The following is an 8,802-nucleotide window of genomic DNA, read 5'->3' as shown; positions in this document are numbered from 1 at the left end:
TGAAGCAGTCTTAAGTTAGGGATGATAAAAGATTATATTTTTGCTTAATTGCAAGTTAATCAACGCAATTTCACCTGTAAAGAAAGTGGAGAGAATTTTTTTATTTGGATGGATAAAGACTGTTCTTTTAGGATCACCGATGTCAGGCTTAGTTTTCATCGCTTTGACTTAATTAAATATGTAATACCTCTATAGAATCATGAAAGAATGCAAAGTTTCCAATTTCCATGTAATATTTCCTTACATGGCATGTGATACCTCAAATAACATGTGATGATATATGGGAGATTCCCATGCAAACTGAATTTCAGGCACTGACCACTCAACGCTATCAATAAATTATTTCTCCAGAACGACCACGAGGCCATGTTCCGCACTTACAAATTCTATTAACTCTTCTTGAGGCACGTAGTTGTTACTCTTAATGAGGTAAGTCAGATTTTGAGTGCTTGATTATGATGCCTTGTCGACAAGGTACAACGTAAAGTTTTCCCATCCTTTTTCTTGAGTTTAATAATCCGCCGGTTTGGTTGTATTATTTTAACATCTTGTGCTCAAATTCCTCACTTGCTTCGGATATATATACGACCTCTGGGATGGCAAGGGAGAGAATGCGGTAGATATCTATTTGTGAGATTACAGACTGTTAGTAGTCCCTTGGCTATTTATATTGTTCAGCACTTTGATCAGTTGTCTTTTGGACATTGCCATCCAATGGAGTGGCCTGAGACAATACCCAGAGTCCAATGTATTTCAGAGAGCGGCATTGAAATCTTGCCATCCAGATACATCAGGCCTGATGACGAGAGGCCCCCAAAGCTGCGGCTGTTAGCAGAGGAGATACCCATCATAGACCTCGCTGGTCTCTACGACGAACGCCGGAATAAGACCATGGAAGACATATCAGATGCATGCAGAGAGTGGGGATTCTTTCAAGTTATTAACCATGGAGTTTCTGCGAAACTTCTCATGGCCGTACGTGAGGTGTCGAGAGAGTTCTTTTGTCTGCCGTTGGAGGAGAAGCAGAAACACGCCAACGATCCTGGGACTTACGTTGGATATGGTAGTCGAACTGGTGTGCAGAAAGGTGCGATTCTCGACTGGGGGGATTACTATTATCACAACTACTTGCCTCTCTCCATACGAGAGGAGGACAGATGGCCATCCAAACCGGATGAATACAGGTGATGCAGGAACTCCCTTTCCATTCAACGTTGTATTTTTATTCTTCGTTTGCACTCAAAATTCCACTTACATGCATCTATATGGAGTCTATATAGTTCTTTACTTTTATCCGAATTCTGAGAGTGGAAGTGATGCTTATCGGTTGGGTTGCAACATAAAACAGGAAGTGCTCTTTTTCTTTAGTTTGTGCTTTCAAACTGGTTGTTTCGGTAGCTACTCTGGAAATTTCATTATTGCTTGTGTGTGTCGACATCACAGGAATATAATGAAGGAATACTGCGAAGGAACGCTGCAACTCTGTAAGACCTTGCTGTCTTTGTTTTGTGAAAACCTGGGTCTGCCTCCGGACCATCTAAATGAAGCTTTTGGAGGCGAGGAGGGAATTGGGATTTCTGTTCGAGTCAACTATTATCCCGTATGCCCACAACCGGAATTGACTTATGGGCTGTCCCCTCACTCCGATCCTGGAGGAATAACCGTTCTGCTTCAGGATGATGTCGTGGGCCTCCAAGTTCGCAAAGGCGACTATTGGGTGGCTGTGCGCCCTGTCGTTGATGCTTTGACGATAAACCTAGGCGACCAGATGGAGGTCAGTATTTTCGATTACTTTTTTCATTCACCCGTCAAAATCCGCCGATTGTCATAGTTCTTTCTATTTCTTTCTTCGCGCAGATATTGGCAAACGGAATTTACAAAAGCGTGGAACACAGCTGCCTTGTGAACTCGAAAAAGGAACGAATGGAGACAAGGAAATCGGGCCTCTAAAGGAGCTGATTGATGATTCCAACCCGCCGAGATACCGAAAGATGAAGTTCAATGAATACAGGATGTTCATTCGAACAAGTGGGCCTAAAGGAAAGAGTTACCTGAAATCCAACATATAATTTCGATGAAGCAGCCGAATTATAAGTGCTTGTACTGGTGCATATGCAAGACGAACATCCTGTGACATACATATTTGTAATCCAAACATAGAATAATCACGCACGAATAGGTTGAATGTGTTACATAAATTCAATCAGTTTGTGCATAGTCTTAGGAGACAAGTATTGCTCAAATACATAATTCCCCGGATTGCCCGCATAAAATAAGCGTTGCCCACTTTGTATTTGGAAATTCTATATACATCTTATGAATTGTTTAATCTAGTCTGTTGTCCAAAGATGCAGCTACATATACCGATGCAAGTTTTATTGTGATTTGGATGTATGTATATTTCAGCGTAAAATAATATTTGTGACGGGGTCTCCTGGGAGACACACGTGAAGTACCCGCTTTGGCATTTAAATCCGAATCCTTATTCACATATCAATGACGTTGACTTAATTTAGGAATACACGAACCATAAGTATCCAAATAATGGAGACAACAAAAATATAGGCCTGCCCAGCAGGCTTGGGACTATCAACGCTGAAGGGCTGAGGCAATAATATTGATATCACAATCGCTTTTAAAACATTTCCCGCAAAGTTTGCGTCTGCTTACACTGATTTAAACCATAGTTACGCAATTCGGATTCGGATTCGAATTCGGATTCGGATTCGAATTCGATACGGTACAGAAAAAATTCGACTCTATAAAATTTAATATAGAAAAAATTTGACACTATACATCTTATAATTACTTAAATATATTAGTTTTTTTTTTTTTTTTTTAAATTTAAATAAACAATCATTATATTCAAAATTTTAATGAAAAGATAAAAGTTGTATAAGTTAATTTTGTTTCAAAATAGAAGTTATTGTTTTTTATGTTTTATATAAGAGTTATTGATTTGCAACCAATTTGCTATTTTATAATTTTTGTAAAGTAAGAATTATCTCTTTTTTTTAATTGCAATTTGTCATTTTATAAAATTTTCTAATATAGAAAATACTTTCTTTTTTTTAATTTTTCTATAAAAATTATAGTATTTTTTTATTTTTTTCCAATAAGAATTACTAATTTGCTAAGATAGAAATTAACCGTTTTTTTATTTTTTCTATAAAAATAGTCTTTTTTTAAGAAATACAAACTCGCTAATTCTCCACCAAGGTTAGGCAAGTCCAAACTTGTATTCTTCCAATGCATCAACTAAGTAAAGTTGGGTTTAAAAATTTACCTTGCTAGGGTGATTCCTATTCAACAATTGAAGATTAAGTTCATTGACTTATTTCCACCAAAACTGAGCGGTTCCAAACTTGTGTTGTTCCAATGCATCAACCAATCAAAATTAGAATTAAAAATTTATCTCTCGAATAGATAATAGATGCAAGTGTGATTCCTATTTAACAGTTGAAAAGTAAATTCCTAAGTTATTAAGATAAGCTTAAGTTTTATTTTTTTAATAAAATAAGTAAAAAAAAACAAATCAATACTTTTCAATTTACATATCTACCATCTTCTGAATTTATAAAATGTATTTAAACAATATTTGACCATCTTCTGAATTTATAAAATGTATTTAAACAATATTTGAAAATCAAGTAATGTGAATTTTTTTTATCTATTTAGTCAACCGTGTATATTTGTATATATAAAATGTATTTAAACAATATTTGAAAATCAAGTAATGTGAATTTTTTTTTATGTATTTAGTCAACCGTGTATATTTGTATATATCAAATTTCTATTGACCGTATACCTTGGCCTGCTTATGGCCATTGTTTAGGGTAACGAAGCACATTATGTATTCATGTTGGGGCGCGAAACAGATTCAAGTTAAGGGACGAAGCAGAGTGAATGTTGGAGACAACCAACTTAAATTGGTGTTGTTGACAAAAATATAGCACCGAACCCAATTAGAATTTTCAGAATTAATCACCACCGTAGCGAACCAAACTAGCGAATTAACATAACTTTTTCACTGTTTCACTGGTACAGACGAACTTGGTAACTATGATTTGAACTATTGTTTTACCTAATAAGTTTTCAAATATGGGAAGATGATAAGAAGAGGGAGCAGTTTGTTGGTTAAAAATAAAAAAACTATGATCACTTTTCTTTTAAATATATCAGAAATATTAATTATATATAAGTAAAATCACCGTCTAAGTATGATATATTTTAGAATTTTGATTAAAATAAGGTGAAATTTTTTGGGTAAAATATTTATTTTAATGTTTTAAATGAGTTTTTGAATTCATATATGTATTTAGATTGTGGAGAATTTAAAACTTAATGTGGTAAGTCTAACAAGTCTCTTTGACTCTTACATATTTTGGAGTTTTTTTTAAAGCAAAGTAATTTTTTTTGGGTCCAATCTTCATTTTAGATGTTTTAAATTAGATTGTGGAGAATATAAAATTCAATCTAATAAGTCACCAAATCTCCGTCAGAAAATATAACGAATCCCTACCAAATAACACGAGAAAATATACCTCAAAACCTTCCATGCCTAACTTGAACATAGAAGTTATAAATAAAACATTTCAAAATTATTTCTAAATTAACATTTACCTAATAAATATTTTTTTCTTTAAACAAATCACACAGTAATCAAAATTATTAATCTAATAGATTTAAACCAACCTTGTCTTAGTTCTTCTAGTTTAAGATCAATTTATGCTAGCATATTTCTTATATCTAGTTATGTCCGTATGAAATTACTTTTTTAATCATTTTTGGTTGTTATGAAATGAATTTCGAATAAAGTAATTTTTTGGATTTATTATCAAAGAATAAAAAAATTATTTATCTATATTAATTAATAACTTAATCATATGTATTCCGTTTTGGATAGACAGGATGCTCTTTTAAGGCAGTCCCTTGATGTGAAGTCATTGCTTTAATTGCTCTCTTCATTGGGGTGATGTATTCTTGCCAAGCTTAAGAAAAAAAACACTCAATCACATGAAAAATTAAACATTTTTTTTTATTGCAAATGAATTAAATACACTTGAAAAAAAAAAATTGTTTCTTAAAAGCAATTATTTATAATTATTGTTAAAAAATGCAAATATCAATAATCTTTTATACTTCAACTTTTAACTCAAAATGATAAATTTAAATTTAATTTACACAAGGATTTCTTTTCCTATAAAGATGGAATTGTATTTTTCAAAAGTATTATTTTCTATTATTAGCATTAGAATTTACCTATAGGAAAATTAACAATATTTTCTTAAAAAATTATAATATTACTATATATATATATATATAAATTATTTAGGGTAACATTATCTAATTCTATATGTGTTAAAAATGGAAGACAATGATATTATTCAATAAATTAAGCAGCTCTCAGGTGAGGGCTTCACCTAGAGACTTCCTCTGGTAGAATGCTCTACATGCTCATCATTGCAAATCATAAATATATAGTTTACACACATATAGAGAAGTTAGAAAAGCTACCTAAGAAGTATGAACTAATTCCTAATGTGAGGCATACACATAACGAGGGAACTGACTCTCTCCTAAAATACATTTCTCCATTATCTTCAACACTCCCCCTTAATGGAGAAAGGGTTCACAAGAACCCCTAACATCTCCCTAAATAAATCAAACTTAATTCTTCCAAGAGGCTCAGTAAAAATATTTGTAGGATTGTCACAAGTACTATAATATTAAATATGGATTTCCTTTGACTGAACCTTCTCCTTAACAAAGTGAAAATGTGTACCAATATGCTTTGTGCTTTTATGAAACACTTGAGTATTTGCAAGTTTCATTGAGCTCTGGTTATCATGCTCGATAATAATTGAATATTTTTGTTCTTCTCCGACATCCTGAAGAACTCTCCTCAACCAATCTACCTCACATGTTGCTGCACACATTGCTTGATACTTTGCTTTTGTTGAAGACGAGGATACAATGTTCTGCTTCTTTCTGCTCCATGCAATGACCCTGGACTGAATGTTGAATGCATAGCCTATTTGGATCATCGGTCATCTAGATTTTTGGCCTAGTTTAAGTCTGAAACACCTTTCAATCTAACATCAAACGAATCAGTATATTTAATACCAAAGTCTAAGGTTACTTGAAGATACCTTAAGACGCCTTTTGATGCAACCTAATGATTCTCAAGAGGCGTTGACATGAATTTTCTCAACACACTAACTGCAAAAACCAAATTCGGCCTAGATGTAGTCAAGTAAATTAAACTCCCAAGCAACTGTCTATACAGTGTTGCATCAACCTCATTTGAACCATCATTATTCTAAAGTTTTCTATTCTTCTATAAAGGCACTGATGTTGCTTTGCACTGATCCATTCTAAACTTTTTCAACAGACTCCTCACATACTTTCCTTGAGACATAAAAGTCTCGCCATAATCCCTCCAGACTTCAAGACCCAAACAATAGTGTAATTCGCTGATGTCTTTCATCTCAAAAAGTTGTGGCATCGACTCTTTGATTTCTTTAATGAGTCCATTAGCATTTATTGTAATGATAAGATCCTCTACATATAAAGAAATAAAAACAATTTTCACTTTTCATGAAACACAGTATATAGATTAGGGTCATTCCTGCTTCTTTTATAACTATGTTATAGGAAAAATTACTAGATTTTATCATACCATGACCTCAGAGCCTGTTTTAGTCCATACAATGCTTTCTTCAATCTATAGACCAAATGTTCCTCCCCCTATTTAACAATACCTTCAGGTTGCATTAAATACTCTTCATCTTTTAATTCCCCATTTAGTAATGCAGAATTCACATTTGGTAGCTAAAGCAATTAATATTTTGATTGTATTTAATAAAGCTACGGGGGTGAAGGTTTCCTCATAGTCTATGCCTTCTTTTTGCAAGTAAGCCTTTGCAACCAGCCTAACTTTATAGTTGTCTATACTCTCATATTCTTTAAATTTAGGCTTGTATAACCATTTGCAAACTATGGGTTGTTTTCCTTTAGGTCGTTCAACTAGATCCCAAGTTTTGTTTTTAAGAATTGACTCATATTCCTCTTCCATGGATTACCTCTATTCACTATATCGACTTGCTTATTTATAATTAAAGGGTTCAACAATATTTAACATACTAGTTATAAGAGCATGATCCCGATATCTTGTTGGCAACTGAATTTTCCTACCTGATCCCCTAAGTGGTGGACCGGTTTCGAATCTATTCTGATCATCCCTTGGTGGACTTGGCTTGCTACCTACATATGTACCATCCACATCTTCCTTTTTACGTTGTTGTCAATGATGTTGCTCCTTCTCATGGTTGTCTCTATCATCACTTCCATCTTCCACCAGAAAAGGTATGTGCCAATCTTCATTGCTTGTTTCATGGTTTCCATCATCAACCTACTCACAGAATACCACATCTCTACTTGCAGACACTTTATGAGTAGAGGAATTAAACAATTTATAAGCTTTAAAATCTGTGCAGTACCGAACCAAAATGCATTTAATGGCCTCTGAATTTAATTTCTTCCTATCCTCTTTTGGAACATGAGAAAAAGCTTTGGAGCCAAAAACTCTTAAATAATTAGTTACAGCCTTAAAGCCTAATAAAGCTTCGAATTGAGTTTTAAAATCAAGGTTTTTTGTTTGACTCCTATTATTCAGATATATTTTAGTATTTATTGCTTCTGCCCAAAATCCATAAGACAGATTCTTACCTTTTAACATGCTTCGAGTACACTCCACAAGGGTTATGTTCTTCATCTCTACAACCCCGTTCTGTTGAGGAGTGTGGGGAATTGTGAACTGATGAACTATCCCATGGTACTTTCAATATTTAATGAAACTACCCTTCTCGTATTCTCCCCCTTGATCCGAGCGAAGAATTTTGATGAATTTTCCTGTCTGTTTTTCAATCATGCTTTTGAACTCTTTAAAATATTCAAAAGTATGACTATTCTTTCTGAGAAAACATACCCAAGTAAATCTCGTGCAATCATCAACAAACCATAATAAATAATAGGCACATCTTAATGACCTTGTTTGCATTGGCCCACGCAAATCAGTGTGCACAATTTCTTGTATATCTCTCTTCTTTCTATCTAAATTTGTAGGAAACTCATCTCCATGCATCTTCCCAAGAGAACATGCTTCACAATCAACATGAACATTCTTTAAAACAAGAAGGCCATTGACCATAACTCATTTCCAAAGTAGCGGCAGGTCATTTAAATTGAGATGACCGAATCTTTGATGCCATAAGTCTTATGCACTCATAACTAATGAGGTGAAAGCTTAGTGTGGTGTGCTTCTTACATTCAACTTATACAATCCTCCCACTCGAATGCCTAATGCAATTGGCTTCGTGCGATCCAACAGATCTTCAATAACACAATAAGACTTAAAAAAATCTACCTTAAGGTTTCGACCTGTTATCATAGAAACATAGAACAGGTTCTTTTTTATTCAAAGTACATACATTAAATTTTGAATATGTCTAATATTTCCATTAGGAATAATGACACGAACATTACCATACCCTTTGATCTGGTACCCTCGATCATCACCAAGGTAGATATTTGCACCACTGTAGGTCTCTTTAAAATTATCAAACCAATCTCTCTTACTTGTCATGTGAGTGGAAGCCCTTGATTCTGCATACCAAGTTTCTGCTTCATCATCCTCAATAGAGAATTCATAATCAGATACAAACAATCTGAGATTCTAATTTTGATCTTCATTAGCAAAGTGTCTTGCATGCATCTTATGTCTATGGCAACCTTCATCAA

The 8,802-nt window shown here is 33.8% G+C and overlaps 1 pseudogene; it reads left to right on the top strand.

Moving 5' to 3' along the window:
* Positions 1 to 645: 645 nt before the first annotated feature.
* Positions 646 to 2,069, top strand: LOC149201140 (jasmonate-induced oxygenase 1 pseudogene; annotated as a pseudogene).
* The last annotated feature ends 6,733 nt before the right edge of the window (positions 2,070 to 8,802 follow it).

Source organism: Pinus tabuliformis, chromosome 2_1, assembly GCF_031772625.1.
Source record: "Pinus tabuliformis cultivar Carrire ecotype Pingquan chromosome 2_1, CPIR1, whole genome shotgun sequence".
Taxonomy (NCBI): Eukaryota; Viridiplantae; Streptophyta; class Pinopsida; order Pinales; family Pinaceae; genus Pinus; species Pinus tabuliformis.
Note: the sequence above shows the minus strand (reverse complement) of the source record. Positions and strands in the feature narration are given on the sequence as shown.